We start from the raw sequence: 21,849 nt of genomic DNA, 5'->3' as shown, positions 1-21,849 counted from the left end.
GTTAACCAATGTCATAAAACAACATGTGTACTACTGTTTCATGAGAAACTATTTGTTCTGTAAGCCTTCACCTGAAGTACAATAAAAAAAAAAAAAGTAAAAAAGAAAAAAAAAGAAGTGAGCAAAAGATAGAGGAAATTCACAGAAGAAAATAAAAATATTAAAAGATGTCCAAATTCACTAAAGAATTTATGGGAATGCAAATTATTGCCACAATAAAATAGACCATATGCATCAGATGTGCAAAAATTAAAGGGGACAATATCCAGCACTGACGAGGCTGGCTGAAGACCAAAAGGAACACTCATATGTTACTAGAAGTAATGAAAGCTGGTACAACCACCTTAGAGAGCAAGTCAACAATACTTAGAGCAGATGCTATGGATTTAATTGTATCCCCTCAAAAAAGATACGCTGCCCTGTGCCTGTGAATGTGACCTTGTTTGAAATAGGGTTTTTCTTTTGGTATGTTAATGAGGTCACACTGGAGTAGAGACAGTCCTAAACCTAATCACTTCTGAGTGGTTTCTTAGTAAAAGGGAAAACAGACAAGGAGAGACACACAAATGGAGGAAAGAAACCTTCTGTGAGGAACCATCTACAAGCCAAGGAATGCCAAGGAATGCCAAGGAATGCCAAGGGCTACTGACAAGGAAGAATCCTCTCCTATAGTCGATGCCCTAATTTGGACTTCTAGCTTCCAAAACTGTGAGACAGTAAACTTCTGTTCCTCAAGGCCACCCATTTGTGTTATCTTTTTACATGGCAATCCTAGGACCCTATGACCCAACAGCAGTGGTTTTCATCTTTTTTGATGCATATAAATAACCCATATGAAAGTTTCACAAAATAATTCTTACCATTACTACATGAGATGCTTGGTGATACCTTCTTTTCTATTTTTTTCCATTTTATTCTATTCTACCCTACCCTACCCTATCCTAATCTATCCTATTCTATTTCATTTTAAAGAAAAAATGCTGGTCCCAGCCCACTAAATTGATTTCAAGATCACTAATAAGTCATCCTGGAGTTTGGAAAACACTGCCCTTGATGAACTCCAGAGCATGTGCACAAGAGGACTGGTACAAGAATGCTCATTTGAAAATTGCCTGCAATAGAGAAAAATTAAACAGCCGAAGCATCCATCAATCAGAAAACTGATAAACTGCAGCATATGCATACTATACAGCAATTATCTGGAATCAACACAGATAAATCTCCAAAACAATGTCACAGAATGATATAAAGCATGCCAAAAATGCTATTCTAATGCATTGTAGATACTGATATATGCATGACTCGCCTCTGATAGGGATTTTCTTAGTAAAATTCTGATGGCGGTAATGCCAAAAATAAAATTTCCCATGTAATTCTATCAATGAATTGGTATATATGGCTTTTCCATGACAAGAGAATTTTAAAGATTTTAAGCTTTATTAATCACAAAATATGAAAGGACAAGGTTGGCTAATGTTAATGAAAACAAAACCACAGAATCAAAACACAACCATTCTAATTTTGCCTCTACCACTGGCACACAAATTAGATAAAGGTTTGATAACGGACAACTCATAAATGAACCACAACTTCTTTTCTCATCTGTGAAATAAAATTATACCGATACCATAGGAAGATAATGACTAAATAACATAGGCAAGGTATATTAAGTGTCATAGGAGAAAAATCTGAAATAAGGGGCAAAAATTAATATCAGTATATTAGAATAGCAAAAGGTGATTTCTACTCTGGTTTAAATCTGTTTACAAAATTCATCCTTCTCTGCACAGGAAAACCAGTTGCTATCAAGTCTATTCCAACTCATGGCAACTCCATGTGTGCCAGAGTAGAATTGTGCTCCATAGGGTTTTTAATGACTGATTTTTCAGAAGTAGATTCCCAAGTCTTTCTTCCAAGGTACTTCTGGGTGGACTCGAACCTCCAAGCTTTTGGTTAGCAGCCAAGCACATTAACCGTTTACATCACCCAGGGACTCCTCTCTGCACTGAAGCATTGTCAAAATTCCTTTGGGACCTAGATCAGAAGGTGGCATTTGTACTGGAAAGACCTTCACAGTGACAGTTATCATAACATAAGATCGCCCATATCTTAGTAACTACATGTTACTTTACTAGTTTTTCCCTTACATTTTGTTTAGGGATATATAATTTGGCTTATGTACACAGTTAATGGAAACCCTGGCGGCATAGTGGTTAAGTGCTACGGCTGCTAACCAAAAGGTTGGCAGTTGGAATCTGCCAGGCACCCCTTGGAAACTCTACGCGGCAGTTCTACTCTGTCCTATAGGGTCACTATGAGCTGGAACTGACTCAACGGCAATGGGTTTACACAGTTAATTACCCATATCAAAAAGTGCCTTGTGCTTTGCAAAATACTTTCTTTGTACTTCCTCATTTGGTTTAAATGTAATAATAATAATAAAAACTATACTATTATGGAATTGTACTGTACAGATATTTGCCTTGCAATACAAATAGAAAATGGTGTGTAAGTACTTTTCAAGCAGAAGCTCCTGCCATGGATCTCTGCTTTTAGAGGCTGCAAACTGGACACTCAAGGGATAGGGATTCATTTTTACAAGAGTAATTTTTCAAAACCAAATATATATCAACAAAAGCAAACCTGTGTGTGATATTTCCTATTTCAGCTGTTTTCCTAAGCTTATATAATTCAATAACTTATTTCCAAGTTATCTCTGTTTAGGACAGATAACTCTTTATTTTTACATATTGTATTTTCAGAGTTCTCTCTATATTTTCAATAACTACACAATTGAAGACTAGTGGACAAGAAGACAGTCTTTGATGACTGAACATGATAAACAAATCCAATTCTTATCCTCAATGGAACAGGTCAAATAGCTCATTTCCTTGTACAGAGCATATATATAGGGCAGTTTCTACATATTATAATTGGTAATCAGTGTGTCTGCTACACAATGTGTCATATTACTTGGTAATACCTCTGACTAAATAATGAGTTAAACTGATTATAGGACATGCATTCATTCACCTAATTCATTCAACAAACAGTGATTTAGTGTCTGCAGGAGGCACTGTGTTGGAAGAAAATACATAAAAAAACAAAACACACATACAAAATAATGTGAAGCAACGAATATCCAGCTCTTTCGTAGCTTGTGTCCACATGACCCCAACCCACTGATACCCATGGGCTTCAGAACTAATAAACCAGACACACTGTATCCATGACAGCAAAGCATTTTCCATGGAAACTGATAGTTTGCAGCTAATCAGGAGCTTCTAAATTCTGGTAACTATTCTCTAGAAGTGATTCCAGATGAAAAAGTAGAAAAAATCAGGAATTTCTGCAGAGAAAGACACAGTGTTTTGGATTTTCTTTTCAACTTAACAATACAAGGTCAACTCTAAAGCTATCCTGGAGAAACATAACGTATAAAAATGTTTTCTTGCAATATAGAACTCAATGCTTTTAACAGATTCTCCTATCTGGGCAACACATTTGTTGATGCTCTTATAATCAAAGAAACAGAAAATTAAAGAAAACCAATGTCTCAGAGGAGACCAGCAGACAGTTTACAGCAGCAGTGTGTTTATAAGCTCTAGACCAAGTAAAGGTAAATGGGGCAATGTGGTTTCTAACTCTATGCTTAGCTGAGTCATTAGATGTGTCTTTAACAGCTTTTTTTAGTGTCATCTATGTTATGCTTAATATAAAATAATAAACATGATCTCAATTGTCACTTGCAAAAAAGGGTGATGTTAGCTGTAACTTGGCTCCACTTGAGTGAGATGTCCTAAGTCAATGACAAGTAACAGAAACCTACACAGCTCCTAACTAAAGTGCGTCAATTATAAACAGGATGGACAAAACTCTAAACTAAAAGCACAAATTCAAAGGAAATGGTATTACTGTATGTTCACAGTAACAGCCAACTGACTTGTAGAACAGGGAAATAGAGTTGCTCTTTTAACTGTCTGTAAAAAGGCTCCCAATTTTCACCCAGAGTGATAAAGTAGATCATCAGTCCAACTCAAAGCTATATTTAGTCTGAAGAGATTACTGAGCACATCAATGCCTGTCTTTTCCACCACATAGAGCAAAAGTGTCACTTTCAAGTATGAAAAATAATCAACATAAACTATGCAAATATTTTTAAGTTAGTATACTAACTAAAAGAACTGGTATGTGAGGCTCATTTGTAAATCCATTTGAAATTTATATCCTTATAGATGTACTGCAGTTTTTAAAAAAATACTAACATGCCTGTTAAATAAAATCCTGTTAAAAACCTTTGCCTCAGAAGGTGAACGTGGTAGGCCCTCTTGGTCTTGGCTCATTTCCATTTGGAATGTGTGTTGTTCAGTATCATATACAGTTCAGCAGAGTGTAGAACATATTATGATGTTGTCACAATTTATCACTTACTTACATACTATCATCCACTGATACTTATGAGCTCAAAGGGAGAGATGTACAGTAGATACTATCTCGGGTTAGATTAGCAAGGTTGAAGACATTACAAGACACACACTGCAATGTCTGATTACTGCTGAAAAATACTATTGGCTTACATTTCCTAGAGACCTTCAAGTTATTAGGATAGGCTCCCATGTGAATTAGACACATGTTCCTTCCAGAGAGAGAAAGTTAGGATTCTAACAGCCTTCCACTGATGGATACTATGAATATGTTTCAGGCAAACAAACGATCTGCTAGTTTGAAGTAGGTATCTCCAAGTGATCCTCTATTTTCAATCTTCAACAGGAGCTCTTGATGTCAGTCCGCAACCTTGACAACTTCCTCCTGGCCTCCAAGCTCCCTTTCCTGGACAATTCTGATCTGTAGTAATTCAACTCCTGTAAAACCTGGAAAGTAGCGGTATCTTAGGGGCATTTTAATTTCATTTTAAGCAAGTGATAAGATCAAATCTGAATATGACAATCTCCTAAAGACATAAGCAAATCACTTGGGTTCCCAACACTTATAGTTCCAGATTAATAGTTTTTGATACATGAACATAAAGTGTTTGGAATCTACTTAAGGGAAGGACCTGAGAGGAAACACATTTTTCTTTCTAAAATCATTCCTCTCGTCCACCTCTTCCTCTAAGCCTCCTTTAATTATGGGCTGAAATTTGGTTAGGCTGGTGTGGTTTGTTCAGAAATCTCTCAGAGAGGAATAATTTAATACCTTAAAGCATGAAGTGATTTAAGCTTCTCTTCTACACAGCTTCGAAGTAAAAGAGCAACATCGCTCTTAAAAAAGAACTTCACTGGTCATCCATAGGCAGAAGGACCATTAGGAAGCAACTGCAAAGTACCGTGAGCTGTGGAGAAAATACGCTGTTTTTCTCAGCACATCTGTGGTGTTCATCTGGTCAGTCTCTTCTATATAATGCTCCAGTCTCTTCATTTGATGTGCTGAGTTAAACTCTAAAATCCTGAATAATTTAGATTTTATTTGAAAAAAAAAGTTTCACTTATATACCCTAAGACATAGTGACCCACAAAAAACATATTAGAGAATGGCAAAGAGTATTTTTTTTCCCAGAAGGAAATTTAATTCTAAAAAAAAGTTCTCCGTCACAGTATTACCTTCAGTTCAACCTTCGGACACGTGGTAACTGCGCTGTTCAAAACTGTATCCCACACCTGCACTCCCAATCCCCCTCCACTCTGTCATCACTCAATTGTTTTTGTCATTGTTGTTGTTCGCTGCCTTCCAGTTGGCGCCTGGCTCATGTTGACCCCGCAAATGGTTATGATCCGTAGGGTTTTCATTGGCTGATTGTTGGAAGTAAATCGCCAGGCCTTTCTTCCTAGTCTGTCTTAGCCTGGAAGCTCCACTGAAATCTGTTCAGCATCATAGCAACACACAAGCCCCCCAATGACAGAGGGGTGGTGGCTGTGCATGAGGTGCACTGGCTGGGAATCGAACCCCGGTCTCCCACACGGAAGGTGAGAATTCTACCACTGCACTCACAGCACTGATAATTTTATAACATAATAATTAAATATGCTTAATTGTCTATCATTCTTTGCTAGAATGTAAGCTCCAAAGGGGCAAGGATTTTTGTCTATTTTGTTCAGATATATCCTAAGCACCTAGGACGTGACCAGGTACAAAGTACACTCAATAAATAATATTTGTTGAATAAATGAATGAATCCCCGCTGAGCGTTCAGTACAAAATCTTTCAGGAGTGAGTTAGATTCCAATTTTATTTATACTGTTAACAAATATCTACTGAGCTGTATGTATGGAAGAGACAGGTCATATGCAAACAAATCTACAGTATCAGATAGTGACAGTTCTACAAAGTAAAACAGTGTAGGGTAAAAGGAGTGGGAGAGCAGTGGCTGTTTTAGAGAGTAGGCTTGCTATCACGAGGAACTGACTCTACCGCAAAGGATTTCTGTCACCTCTCTAGGAGCCCTGGTGGCACAATGGCTAAGTGCTTGGCTGCTAACCAAAAAGGCTCGCAGTTCCAACCTACCAGCCACTGCATGGGAGAAAGACCTGGCGATCTACTCTCCCAAAGATTACAACCTAGAAAATCACATGGGCTCCCTGTGAGGCAAAATCCACTCCAAGGCACCCAACTGCCTGGTGCCCTAGGAAACAAAGGCATTACGTTTCACCTGGAGAACTCAGATGTCGGTTGGCATATCCTAAGCAGCTCTTGTATTCCAGCCCCCAAATGTCTGTATGTATCAGCATACGTGATTACAAGGCACACACTAATAACATCGTTAAAAACTCTATAATAATTGCCCTAAAAGTCACTTATCTGATGACTAAATGCCGCCGCCCCAGTAATGAGTAAAGCCAGGCAGGAATTTAGTACTGTAAAGGTGCAAAGCCAGAAGGTTCAACAGACACTAAACAGTGACTGTCACGTTCAGTCTGGGGAAAAAGAGCATCATTCCAACGTTCTATTTGTGAACTCAACCACTTTCACTCAGCTCTGACAAACATTAGGTCGCGAAGGCAACTCTACGACATACATTTCGTGGCAGTCCTGAGCTCGAACTGTATCAACATTTTATGTCATTTTTGCAGACAGCAAAAGGAAAGAGTTCCTTCTGAATTCGCCTAACAAAGCAGGCAGGATGGAAGCTCTTTCTCGTTCAGGGCGGGGCGCTTGTGAAGTTTTCAAGTTCTAAAGAGCTCTATTCCCGAGGCCGAGGAGAGCAGTATCTTTTCCGGCTCAAAATACAGATTTATAGCGATTTCTCCGCAGCCCAACACAGCAGTTCCACAACAGTTTCGCCTCGCTTAGTCAAACTTCCCGCGATCGCCCTCGACATCAGGACCAAACTAGAAAACCATACTGATTAAGGGGTTAGCGAGCCGATCTGGGTTCCAGGACCGGGCAGTGTAGAGATGACAGATGTGAAAACTTCAGCAGCCGGGCAGAGCAGAAAGCGGGGAGGGAGGAGAGGAGGCGGGTCTCTGAGGCAGCGCGTAAGTCCTGGAGCTCTGAGACAAAGCCTAACACCACTCCACCAGAGCGCGCCAGCCCTTGGCCGCGGGCTCCCGGATGTGCGCCCCCGCAAGCGCGCCCCCCAAAGGCCCGCGGACTGGGCGGAGGTGTAGTCCCAGAAACGCGCGCCCAACCCCTGTTATCGGGCTCGCGCACGCGCAGCGCCACCTTTGACTGCCGCGCAGGCGGGAGTGTAGTTCCCCGAAGCCGCAGGCTCAGGCCCCGCCAGTGACATCGCGCATGCGCAGCGATGCCTCGGCCCGCGGCCAAAGCGTGGGGGGCGGGGAGGTTGACCCCAGGGCTGCTCCTCAGCCGTCGTCGCGTCCCGGACCTCAGGCCACGCGGACGAGGAGAGGTGACCTGCGGCGGGGGGACCTGAGAGCGGCCTGCTTCACGCTTGGCGCGCCCCTAGGCCTCCCACGCTACCCTCTGTCCCCTTACCTCACCGCAGGCTGGAGCCGCGTCTGCTCCGCCTCCTGAGTCGCAGTTATCGCTCGCTCGGGGGCCTGGCGCCGCAACCAGTTGGCGCCTCCCTCTGAACCGGCCCGGCCTCGGCTGGATGCGCTTGGATGCCCGCCCGGGGAGGGGAAGGGAGGACAATGCTGATGAGGCCAGGGGCCGGCAGTGCGCCTAGCCCCTCCTCTTTTCCCCTGGCTGGCCACTGCCGCTCGCCTCCTCTGGCGGCGCCTCCCCTTCCCCTCTTCGCGGCTACCAGGGGACCCTTGGGGGTGGACCCCGCCTCGCCAGCTGGGTCCACTTCTACCCTTTCCCCGGGCATTCCCCTGTGGGACACCCTACCCCCCTTCTCCAGAGTTCGGGTCCCCAAAGTCTTGGGAATACGTAGGTGGCACAGTGGTTAAGAGCTACGGCGTGCAACGGCTGCTAATCAAAAGATCGGCAGTTCAAATCCACCAGCCGCTACCCGGAAACCCTGTGGAGCAGTTCTGCTGTCCTACAGGGTCCTATCAGTGAGAATGACTTTATGGCAATGGGTTTTGACCTGGAAGGATGCTGCGCTTTTGACGATGCGGGCATTCTTTTCCCCAGCCTCTCTCCCCCAGCCTGTCCCTGCTTTTCTGGTGGTGACCTCTGCATCAGGGAGCTCAGGTCACTTTATAGGGTTTCCCCTGCTTTCATCTCTCCGCGTGGGGCTGAAGTCCTGTACCACTCTGTATTACAGAGAAAGTACGAATCTGGCATAATGAGTATGGTGTGCTGGGAGTGACCTGAGTTACCATGGGCCCAAGATATTCTGGAACAGCCACACCCCCTTTTACTAATCTGCAGTAAATTCTTGTATCATGCTGCACTTCTGTTGGTCTTAGCAGGTTTTAGTAAAATGCACCACAACTTTATAGTGTGCAATAATTTCTTCCATTATACATAGACCTGAGTGGCTTTTGGTAAAATGCTGCATAGTTAAATGTAACTAGTTGTTCATATGAATTAAGTTGGTTGTTTCTATACTATCTTTTTTAATGTGGAGGCGGATTCAACGTTTAGATGATTTGCCAAAAGGAGCACAACCAGATAGAATAACTGAGATTTCCAACCCAGAGTGATCAAGTCAGTCTTTTGTTTGGTCTGGCATTTGTCATTTCATTGAAAACAAGTCATTCCGGAATATTTAGCTGCCTTTATCTTTAGCTGTTACAGTTGGCAGACATTTATGTCTATTATCAGAGCATAGCCCACTGAGCCCCAGAAAGAGGCTTGTGTTTATTTGATTTTACAGGATATTACATGAGTATTATTACCTAGGACAAACTTTGTGCCTGAAATAATCATATACCCTTGGGCCTTTGGATATAAACTCTGACATAACCATAGCTGAAAGGGCAGCTTGGAGTATTGATTAAAAAAGGATAATCAGTAGTATTTAGCTAAGGGATAGTGTGTCCAGTCTCAGAAAAGCAGTCAGATGAGGTGGATTTGTCACTATATATACCTTTCTTATACTACAATTGGGAAAACCTGGTGGCATAGTGGTTAAGAGCTATGGCTGCTAACCAAAAGGTCGGCAGTATGACTCCACCAGGTGCTCCTTGGAAACTCTATTGGGCAGTTCTACTCTGTCTTATAAGGTTGCTATGAGTTGGAACTGACTCGACGGCAATGGGTATACTACAATTACTTGTGATATTTCTATCTCACTAGATTGTGAAACTCTTGAGGGCACAGAGTTTAATTTATCTTCCCACAAAATGCTTAATATTTGTGAACTCAAATTACATTGATTGCATTTATTTAGTTCCTCAAATATTCTTCCATATTATGTATTCAGAGACCTAAACATGAACATAAATCCATGGTCTAGTCTCATTTTTGCACCAGTTCTGGGTCTAACAGCCTGGGTAAGCTGACTTCTGAGTGATTGCTGTCTAATTCAAAAAGACTTTAGGTCACTTTTTCTTATACCCTGATCAGCTTTCTCTTTCCTCCTCTCCTCATGGCAAAGCTGCACAACACTGACTCTGCATAAACCAACCAGTGACTTATTTTTCTGTCCAGAAAAGGTTTTTCCTCTGATCACCACTAAAGCTAAACTTATTCGTCATCAAACAAGTTTAGAATTGATTCATTAAACATGAATTGTTTTTAATTCAAACAGTCAAAATCCCCTGCCAGTTTTTCTCTTTATCCAAACTGCTTTATATTTAAATCATTTTAATGGATTTGAATCACAGTTTAAAGAAAATTATAGAAAACCACTTTCATACAGAATGTAACACATAATTTACATACCAATCTATATAATCCTTTTCCTGCAGGAACGATATTCCTTTACAAATGAGTATTTTTTTTCTAAGATTTAGGTATTTAAAAACAAAATAGATACTTTTAAAAGAGCCTAAAGTTCTTAGTCCTGAAATTGCTCCTAAAAGATAAAAAACAGTAAGACACTTCTGCAGCATATACTTTCTCCAATTCCTACCACTGACACATATTGCTAATGGAGAGCTTATTAGGGTGTGATTAGAGCAAGAGTAATCGAAAGAGGATTCATCAGGTGTAGTCCCCAGAATAAAGAACGTGAAACTTCCTGCAGCAAATCTGACCCCTAAAGCAGTTGGAATGTGGGAAGAAACTGTTAGAATATCTCTATTTTTATTTAAATGAAGGAATCAAACTTTACTAATATTTAATGTGTAGATTGACAATAGTGTATATGAATAAGCATGCTCAATAGTTTTTTAGGATAGGGGAACATGATCAGCAATGCTTGGAGACCACTTCTCTGGAGAACATCAGTTCTGTAGGCAGGCATAAGATTTTATTATACACATTAAATGTATGTAACATTCTAAGTGTAATCATTTGGATTTATATGCCATTTAAATGTAACTATCAAAAAATATAATATTTTAATTTTGCCATTGTTGTACAATGCACTAAATCAATGTCTATTCAGTCACTTTTAGCATGAGATATTTATTTAGCAAATCTTGGTAATTTAGATAATGTTTCTTTGGATTAACTGTTTCTTTGTACCCTCTTTATAGATTTACAAAATCATAGAGCTGAGAGAGATTAAACAACCCCCTCATTTTACAGATGCCTAGAATCGTGAAATAACTTGTCGCAAGTCTTTACATTCATAATCCAATGTTTTTTCAAATACATCATCCTGCCCGTAGGAGAAAAAGCAGTATTTCATTATCCACCAAATGGGTAACAGCAATGCCAGTGCACAAGATGGGAAGGTATTAGTATTTCTCATGTGGCTCTAAATGGAAGAAGTGTTCTTTAAACTTTTTATTTTGAAATATAGGAAGTGGCAAAGATAGTACAGAGAGGTCCCTTTTGCCCTTTTCCCAGTTCTCCCCTGTTGCTACATCTTATAAACAAATCTGTGAGTTAATAAATTTGCTTTCCAAAAAAGCTCAAAAGTATAGATTTAATAGGAGAACATTGGTGGTTCAGTGGTAGAATTCTCACCTTCCATGAAGGAGACTCAGGTTTGATTCTCGGCCAATGCGCCTGGTACACAGACACCCCCTGTCCCTTGTAGAGCCTTGCATATAGATATGATGCTGAACAGGTTTCAGAGGAGCTGCCAGACAAGGATAGGCTAGGAAGAAAGGCCTGACAATCCTCTAAAAATTAGCCAGTGAAAACCCTATGGATCATAAAGGTGTGATCTGCAACCAATCATGAGGATGGCACAAGACCAGGCAGCATTTTGTTGCATTGTGCCATGGGGTTGCCATGAGTCAGGACCCACTCGATGGCAGCTAACAACAACTATGGGGACCCAGCCATGATGAGACAGTCTTCCCTTTTTAAACCCCTAAAGAAGAGAGAATTCGTCCCAGTTTTTTTTTTTTTTTTTTTTCCTTTCAGATAACCAGGCCCCAGACTCCAATCACCAAAAGAAAAAAATAAACACTCTTAATTTTTTTTTAGGAGCTCAGAAAGGTCTAGTTACTCTCCAGGGAGGAGGAAAATGCTCCTTTCCTCGTTGTTGGGTCTCCAGCAGCAAAATAGTAAGCACAAGGAAATTTCTCCATAGATCACCTTGTTACGGACTGAATGAATGAATGAATGAAAAAACCTGCACTTTAATGTCCTGTATGTCATTTAGTAGGTGAACGACCTTGGGAAACGGCTTACTTTTCTAGAACTAAGTACTTCCTTTATGAAAGTGATGATTTGTATTATATTTCTAAGTTTCCTCTTCTAGGTTCAAAATAATATGTGCTGTATACAGCAAATCAAACAATGTCTTGCATTGGGCAAATCTGCTGCAAAAGACTTTTCTGAAATGTTAAAAAGCAAAGTGTCACTTTGAGGACTAAGGTGTGTCTGACCATGGTATTTTCAATCACCTCATATTCATGCAAAAGCTGGACAATGAATAAGGAAGACCGAAGAAAAATTGATGCATTTGAGTTATGGTGTTGGTGAAAAATATTGAATATACCATGGACTGCCAGAAGGATAAACACATCTGTCTAGGAAGTACAGCCAGAATGTTCCTTAGAAGCAAGGATGGTGAGACTTCGTCTCATTTACTTTGGGCATGTTATCAGGAGGGACCAGTCCCTGGAGAAGGACGTTATGGTTGGTAAAGAAGAGGGTCAGCAAAAAATAGGAAGACCCTCAACAGGGTAGATTGACACAGTGGCTGCAAAAATGAGCTCACATGTAGCAACGATTGTGAGGATGGCACAGGACCAGGCAGTGTTTAGTTCTGTTGTACCTAGGGTTGCTATGAGTCAGAACCAACGCGACGGTACCTAACAACAACAATAAACATACAGCAAAAGCTCCAAAGATAAAACAAATCTTGGGTTGAATCAGCTGACCAAATTTTGGGAAAGGTGAGAGGTCAGAAGCTGAAGGTTGAAAAGGACTGGTTTGGGGTAAGGAGTCTAGCTGATAGGAGCATTTCTGTGGAAGAGGAGGAGGAGGAGGAGAAAGAGAGAAAGAACACTAAACGCTTTCCTTGTTCAGTAGAGGAATGATAGCCTGTGTACCAGATAGGGATTTTTCTTTTATGGTTCTATTTTCTTGTGTGTGTATTAATTCAACATTTCAAATTTCTTTTCAAATTTTATTCCAAGTAATGTCATTAACTATTGTAATTTATATTTCAACAGGCTATAGCTTGGAAATGCAAGTAGGTCACCATAAAAGTAATAGAACAACTTTCTCTGACTCAGCACCTAGGGGCAGCCTTGTAGGAATATTGTTGTTAGCTGCCCACAAAACACTGCTGGGTCATTTTCAGAAGTAGACCACCAGGCCTTTCTTCCTAGTCTGTCTTGGTCTGGAAACTCTGCTGAAAACTGTTCAGCAACATAGCAACACACAAGCCTCAACTGATAGATGGGGTGATGACTCTGAATGAGGTGCATCGGCTGGGAATTGAACCCAGGTCTCCTCCATGGAACGTAAAAATTCTATCACTGAACCACCATTGCCCCTTTATGGGACTAGTAAAAGAAAACAGGGTTGTCATCAAGTCAACTCTGATTCATGGCGACCCCATGTGTGTCAGAAGAGAACTGTGCTCCATAGGGTTTTCAACAGATGATTTTTCAGAAGTAGATTACCAGGCTTTACTTTCAAGGTGCCCCTGGGTGGATGAGAACCTCCAACCTTTCGGTTAGCAGCCAAGGTCACACCACACAGGAACTCTAGGGGAATTCTACCCCTCTTTAAATCCCGTGAGGTCTGGAGAGTGGGGATGTTCCTAGTGAAATTCTCCAGATACCATGAAGCTTCCTCCTGCCTTGCCACTTCTGTGTCAGTACAGGTGACTTCCCTGGGTGCCCCGCCACTCCCAGCTACCGCTGTGTGGGAGAGAGTAGGTGCCCAGATTGCTGTGGCTATAGAAGGTACAAAAACAGCACTGTCCAGCTTCTGTAGCTTAGGGAGATGTCAGTCATACTGCTCTTTTACTGACACTTGCTCTTTACAATGCTATATAGCATTGTGCTTCCCCACATGGTGTTATAACACAAAGTGATAAAGAAGATAATAGATGCATGTATGTATTACTGTGGCAATACTGAGAGAACAGCAAACTCTACCAAGATGAGGTCATTTAAGGCTTTACAGAAGAGAGAACTTTAGAGTTCAGTTTTAAGTATATGTATGAGTTAACTAAGCGAAGGAATGTTTGGGGTGAAGATGTGAGAGAAAGGAAGCATTCTAAGTAGAATAAGAAAAAGAATGCCATGTTTAAGAATTATAAATTGCTCAGTACATGGATTAATATATTTCTCCATAATAATTGGTCAAAGGAATAGGAATGTTTTGATTTATACTGAGAGCATGCTTGATACAATTTAATACTGAATAGTCACTTTTGATAAATCTTTAGTAAATGGCTACATAAGCTAGCTTCATGCTTAATAATGAAATTCAAAGAGCATATTCAATTAATATAGGACTAAAACAGTGGTGCTTGTCTTAGGCTGAGTACTCTAGAGAAGCAAAACAAGTGAAGTGTACATATGTGGAGGGAAAGAGAGGGAGATTTATCTCAAGGAAATGGCTCACATGGTTGTACAGGCTGGCAAGTCCCAAGTCTGTGGATCAGGCATCAGGCTGGAGGCTTCTCCTAACTCATGTAGCTGCAGGGACTGATGAAGCCAACATCAGTAGGTAAGACGGCAGGCTGCTGGCTCACAGGCTGCAGAGGCCGACAAATCCCAATATCAGCAGGCAATACAGCAGGCCACTGGCTCAAGTCCCAAGAACCAGAGGTCAGATGATGACGAACCAGATGCAGGATCCAGGGTGAGGAAAAAGCCAGCAAGTTTTGCTACAATGTCCACATATATTGGATGAAGGCTGCACCCTTGAGGAAACTCCCCTTACAACTGATTGGCTGATCACATCAGATCACATCATGGAGGTGATTACATTACATCATGAAATGGAGGATAACTACATCATTACATAACTGCCAAATTATATCATTACATAGCTGCCAAACTACATCATTCCATAACTGCCAAATTACATCATTACATAGCTGCCGAACTACATCATTCCATAACTGCCAAATTACATCATTACATAACTACCAAACCACTAAGAATCATGGCCCAGCCAAGTTGACACACAACCTTAACCATCAAAGTCCACCCCTTTTCAACTTGGCACCTGTACATATCTCCTTAAACTATACACTATCTCTAAATAGACACAATTACAAAGTCATACTTTTGCCTAACATGATACAACTAACATGCGTACAACCAAAAACACACTAGCCCCATTTACATCTTATAGTGTAAAAGTGAAGAAAACAAAAATATTTGATGCACACATACAAGGAAGAAATACTCATAACAATTACAATATTTGTTTCTGCAACTGGACATGAAACTGGTATCTAGGACTACCTTCTTCCACCAACCATTCTGTATTCCCTTCGCCCTCAGCAAGCACTTCTTTGCTTGGTGGGGTGACCTAAACCTTCGTTCCTGAAGGGTCTGTGCCATTAGTATTCATGTCAGAGCTGAGTTGCTGTAGTGTGCCATTGACTTTAATCATCGGGCATGGTAATACTAAGAGATGCCTTAAGGGGTCTCCTGCATTCCAGACATACTCTTCGTTGCCTCCATTATGTAATATCAATCTGATTTCCTCTTGGTAATTGGGATCAATCACACTAGCCAATACAGTAACACCTTTCTTTGCCTGTTGATCCAGGGAATGAGGAGCCGCAAGTGGCCGAGTGGCATTCTTAACTTCCAGTTCAATGGAATCATTGTTGTGTCTCCTGGTAGAAGCATTTCTCCCTGTGGAACTTAGACCTTTAAATCTGCAGAGCGTAGAGTCAAGAGACAGGAAGCAAAACTTTTACAAGTGGGTCATTAGGGGTAATAGTGAGTGGTGCCACTCCCATTTTCACTCCTTCATTCCTGGACCCATGAATCCTGCCTATGGGAGAAAGAGCGCCATATATTGGGTGCTGGTTTAGAGCATATACAGACCCCTGGATAACATTGCCCCAGCCCTGCAAGGTACTGAGACCTAGCTGGCACCATAACTGTGTCTTTAGAAAGCTATTCCATCGTTCTATCAAGCCAGATGCTTCAGGATGATGAAGAACATGCTAAGACGAGTGAATTCCATGCATATTGGCCAATCGCCACACTTCATTTGCTGTGAAGTGAGTCCCTTGGTCTGAGGCAATGCTGTGTGGGATATCATGCTGGTGAATAAGCCATTTTGCAAGTCCGTGGTAGTTTGGGCTGAAACATTGCATTCAGGGAAGGCATATCCATATCCAGAGTAAGTGTCTATTCAAATAAAAACAGAACACTGTCCTTTCCCTGATGGAAGTGGTCCAAGTGTAATCAATCTGTTGCCAGGTCGCTGGCTGATCACTTCAAGGAATGGTGCCATATCAGGGACTCAGTGTTGCTCTCTGCTACTGGCAGATTGAGCACTCAGCAACGGCTGTTGCCAAGTCAGCCTTAGTGAATGGAAGTCTATGTTGCTGAGCCCATGCATAACCTTCATCCCTGACACCATGACTACTTTGTTCATGAGCCCATTGGACAATGAAGGGTGTGGCTGGGGAAAAGGATGACTGGTTTCCACAGAACATATCATCCCATGCACTTGATTGTTAAAATCCTCCTCTGCCGAGGTCACCCTTTGGTGACACACAAATATCTTCACTTCTTTGGCCCATTCAGAGAGGTCTAGCCACATACCTCTTCTTCATACCTCCTTGCCTCCAATTTTTCAATCATATTCTTTCCAAATCCCTGGCCATCCAGCCAAACCATTGGCCACAGCCCATGAATCAGTGTATACGATTACACATCGGACCATTTCTCCTTCCAAGCAAAGCGAACAACCAAGTGCACTGCTTGAAGTTCTACCCATTGGAGGATTTCCCTCATCACTGTCCTTCAGAGAGGTCCCAGAAAGGGGCTGTGGTGCCATCACTGTGCACTTCCAAGGGGTGCCTGCATATCGTGCAGAATCATCTGAAACCAAGCACGAGTTTTCTCTTCCTCAGTCAACTGATCATAAGGAGGTCTCAGTGAGGCCATAGGTGCAGACTGGGAGAGGGGAGGTAATGTGACAGAAGTGGAGACCATGGGCATTTGTGCCACTTTGTTATGCAACTTACTTGTGCCTTCAGGTCCTGCTCAGACCTAATCTCATATATACCACTTTCATTTAATGATGGAGTGCTACTGTGCACATCCAAATTTATGGCATTTTTTTCAAGTTTATGACATGCAGTTCATTATGGGCCTCTCAGGCCACATGGTGATTGCTGGCCCATGGTTAAGCATTCAGTCTCTACTAAGGCCGAGTAACAAGCCAAAAGCTGTTACTCAAAAGGAGAGTAGTTATCTGCAGAGGATGGCAGGGCTTTGCTCAAAATGCTAAGGGTCTGCGCTGTGATTCACCAGTAGGGGCCTGCAAAAGACTAAACAGCATCTTTGTCTGCCACTGACACTTTAAGCACCATTGGATCAGCCAGATAATATGGCTCAAGGGGCAGAGCGGCTTGCACGGCAGTCTGAACCTGTTGCAAAGCCTTCTCTTGGTCTGGACCACACTGAAAACTAGCAGCTTTTTGAGTCACTTGATAAATAGGCTGGATTAGCATGCCCAAATGAGGGATATGTTGCCTCCAAAATCCAAAGAGGCCCATTAGGCATTGTGCCTTCTTTTTAGTTGTAGGAGGGGCCAGATGCAACAACTTCCTCTTCACTTTAGAAGGAATATCTCGACATGCTTCACACCGCTGGTGACTTGGATTCAAATAAAATCTACATGCTCCCTCAAAAAATTAAACATAGAAATACTATATGACCTAGCAATTCTATTCCTAAGTGTATACCCAAGAGAACAGAAAGCAGGAACACAAACAGATACGTGTACACCAATGTTCATTGCAGCAACAGATGAACGGATAAACAAAATGTGGTATATACATTCAATGGAGTATTACTCAGCCATTAAGCTAAGTGAAGCTCTAATACATGCTAGAATATGCATGAATTTTTGAAACATTGTACTAAGTGAACTGCCAAATATTGTATGATTCCACTTCTGTAAAATATCTAGAAAAGGAAATGCATACCAGCAAAAGTTTATCATTGGTTACTAGGGGATGGGGGTGTGTGGGAATGAGGAGTTATTGCTTAAGGGGTACTGGGTTTTAGTTTGAGGTGATAAAAAATTTTGGAAATAGCTAGTGGTGATGGTTGCACAGCATGGTGAATGTGATTAATGTTGATGAATTGTATACTTAGGACTACTTGAAACAACACATTTTTTGGTATATATTTTACTAAAAAAAAAAAAAATTACCCCATTGGAGGAAGAAGAAAGCCTACACGTTGCAATTGATTGTTGTATCTGTTAAGTCTCTTTTATTCCACAGTTTCTGTTTCCAACTCCTTTTCTCCCTTGCAATTTATATGTTCAAGAAACCAGCTTATTTTCCTATAGATTTTCCAAAGTCTCTGTTTTCCTGAATATGTCCTCCATGTTTCCAATAAATTGGTTATTGGATCTAGAGTCCTGATTAGATTCAGGTTCTACATTTTTGGCAAGATGACATCATAAATGGTGTTGTGTTCTTCCATCAGGAGGCATATAATGTTGGAGCTTTCTGTGATGTTAGTAGCTGTTGATGATCAATGCCTAGATCAATTAATTCATTAAAACTCATTGCCATAGAATCAATTCCAACTCATAGCCACCCTATAGGACGGAGTAGAACTGCCCCTAAAGGGTTTCCAAGGTTCTAATCTTTACGGAAGCAGACTGCCACATCTATCTCCCGCATATCAGAGGGTGGGTTTGAACTACCGGCCTTTCAGTTAGCAGCCGAGCACTTAACCACTACACCACCATTAGATGTTGTAAATGGAGATATTCTAATTCTACCATTTCGTCTTCATTTATTAACTGGAATATTTTTATAAAAGGAAACTTCCTTCTTCAATGATTCGGTTTTCCAGTGATACAGGAAAAACAAGATAAGCATTTGATTCTTTCCCTCTATTTACCAGTGTACAAAATAATGAGTTGTGTTCGTTAATAACCTCCAATAGTGACCAATTGTGTTACCTATTGGTTGGTGTCATTATGAATTCACAAATTCAAACTTACTTCTTGTGTTTTACTCCATTCTTTCTTGCTAACAAAACACTAATTTTTTTCTCAGGTAGTAATGCAACCAGCCACAGAGAAGAAATCCTTCCTTGGCTGAGCCAGTCATATTCATCCCATTTGGCAGTGTTTGCTCTGGTGTGGGCATGTGACTGGTTCTGGTAGCAGAAAGCTAAGAGGAAGTCTACTAGGAGGCTGTTAAAAAAGAACCCACCACCACCATCACCCAGGTGAAAAATGAGAGTCCTCCCTTCTTCACTTTCTGCTTTTTCTACATTGTCACATGAGGGTTTGATGTTTGGGGAGCTGCTGCTGAAGCTGGGAACATCCCAATGGATACACGTGATACATTTGGTTTGGATGCATAATGAAGGACACTGATACTGTAGACCGAGACTTATTGACAGGGAAAGATGCCCACGATATGTTGCTGAGACAGCATATATAATGTAACTGCATTTATGGAACATTGAACACAAGTGTGTATATTTACACTGAGACCTGCCTGGAAATATATTCACTTAAATATTATGAGTGGTTATCTCTGAGTGGTGAAATATTGACTAATTTCTGCATTCATTCTTGGATTTGTCTATCAAAACCTGTTGCAGTTGAGTCTTTCTTTCTACCAGGTTAACGTTTCTTATGTGAATAATGAACCTTGTTTAAAGTAAGACTCTGGGTGACTCCCATTTATCTTGTGTTAATTATAATGGATTTTTAAAAATAAATATATCCCATCATAAAACTTCTTTTTCTAGGACCCCATTACTGGCATCGCATAACTTTCTCCATGGCATGACCATCAGGCAGGAAATGTTTTGATTCTGGAATAACATTTCATGATAAACATTTTTCAGAAACAGTTAAGCATTTCCTGATCTGAAAGTTGTTGTGCTTTTTCTTTGTGTAGCCTATTGTTATAATTAACAATACTCTCTAGCCCAGTGGAACATAATTATCCTGTGGGAGGAAAAAGCTTCAGAAAAAAACATGAATTTTATTAGGGAGACATTTTTCACTCACCAAAAATTAAATTGACATGTTTTCCACTTAGTAGTAAAAACAATAGCTAGTCCCCCTTTAGCCCCCATGTAAGAAATTTCAGTTTCTTTGGTCCATTAAATTCTTCAAAGAAACTTTATTGTCTTAAAACCAAAAAGATACTAAAAGAAGAATAAATTCTAGGTCTCTAGAGTAAAACTGAAAAAAGATCCCTTCTTTAGTTAATTACCCTTTGGATAGTGTTATGGATTGATCTGTGTCCCCCCAAAATATGTATTGGGAGTCCTGACCCCTGTACCTGTGGATGTAATCCCATTTGGGAATATGGTTTTCTTTGTTGTGTTAATGAGGTCATATCAGTTTAGGGTGTGTCTTAAACTTAATCACTTTTAAGGTATAAAAAGAGTAGCATAGATGTAGAGACAAGCAAGCACACATGGAAGAAAGATAGATGCTACACAGAGATTGCCAAGGAACCAAAGAATGCCAGAGCTAAGAAGCTGAGACAAAGATTTTCCCCTAGAGCTGACATAGAGAGCCTTCTTGAAGACTCAGTGCCCTAAATTCAGACTTCTAGCCTCCTGAACTGTGACAAAATAAATTTCTGTTCTTTAAAGCCACCCACTGTGGTATTTCTGTTACACTGGCACTGGGTAACTAAGACGTATGGCTGGACCTGCCTGGTTGTCAGCACAGGGAGCCTGGGCCAGGCCGACTATCACAGTGAACACAGGAAGTAGAAGCAACACATATCTATGGCCCATGTGTCGCATGCTGTGCATTGTGAGAGTTGTGGCAAATTCAAAGTGGAACATAATCTTGCTCTCCAGGACCTCATGATCTAAAGTGGGGGAATACCAAGCAGACACGTGACTGGAGATGAGTAGAAGAGCTCCTCCTTCAGGGCATTGATGGACTTTAGACAGAGAACAGACAACATCTGGAGGATGGCATAATGGATTCAGATTGGATACAGGAGTCCAGATGAGAGACAATGTGAGTTTGAATTTGGCAGTGGTTTTGGGATGGGGTGGAGAATTGCATGACAGTCTCTAGCCATTTGTCTCATCTTTTAGCATCAATAGTGTAGTCAAAAGGATCTAATTTATCTCAGCTGGGCTAAGGGAAACTGAGAACAAGGTTTCCTCTGTCCACCTGTGGGTCACAGCCTAAAGGAGGAGCATCTTATTCCTAGCAGCTAGCATGCAAGTGGTGAAACTCAGAGTGCCACGTCATCTGCAGGCTTGTGTTTTGGTCCCATAGACCCACCCTTCACGTGAGCAACAGTAGGAATCACCCCATACAGATAGGGAAATGGCCCTGATCCCAGTGCAAATACAGTGCACAGACCATCAATGTTGTTGTTAGCTGCTGTGGAGTTGGTTCCCGTCTCATGGTGACCACATGCACAGTGGAACAAAACACTGCCCAGTCCTGCACCATCTCCATGATCAGTTGTGGATCAGATTGTTGTGATCCATAGGGTTGTCATTAGCTGAGTTTTTGGAAGTAGATCACCAGGCCTTTATTCCTAGTCCATCTTAGTCTGGAATCTTCACTGAAACCTGTTCAGCATAATAGCAACATGCAAGCCTCCACTGACAGATGGTGGTGGCTGCACACGAGGTGCATTGGCTGGGAATTGAACCCAGATCTGTTGCATGGAAGGTGAGAATTCTATATACTAGGGCCATATTATTGCCATGATATCTTCTTCCTGTTCTATCCTCAGGGTCTTCA

General features: G+C 41.2%; 1 protein-coding gene across 4 annotated transcripts in view; it reads right to left on the bottom strand.

Annotated features, from left to right (window-relative positions):
- The window catches only part of RCBTB2 (RCC1 and BTB domain containing protein 2), a 51,495-nt gene extending 43,424 nt beyond the window's left edge, over window positions 1-8,071 (bottom strand). Inside the window, exon 1 of one of the 4 annotated variants that reach the window (XM_004376577.2) lies at window positions 7,933-8,071. The gene's annotated coding sequence lies outside the window, so the exon portion shown is untranslated. The remainder of the gene's footprint in view (window positions 1-7,932) is intronic. The other 3 variants (XM_023731564.1, XM_023731567.1, XM_023731563.1) reach the window with 3 other exon arrangements.
- Window positions 8,072-21,849: the final 13,778 nt, after the last annotated feature.

Source organism: Trichechus manatus, unplaced genomic scaffold, assembly GCF_000243295.1.
Source record: "Trichechus manatus latirostris isolate Lorelei unplaced genomic scaffold, TriManLat1.0 scaffold00044, whole genome shotgun sequence".
NCBI lineage: Eukaryota > Metazoa > Chordata > Mammalia > Sirenia > Trichechidae > Trichechus > Trichechus manatus.
The sequence above is the reverse complement of the archived record's forward strand: the minus strand, read 5'-3'. Positions and strand labels throughout refer to the sequence as shown.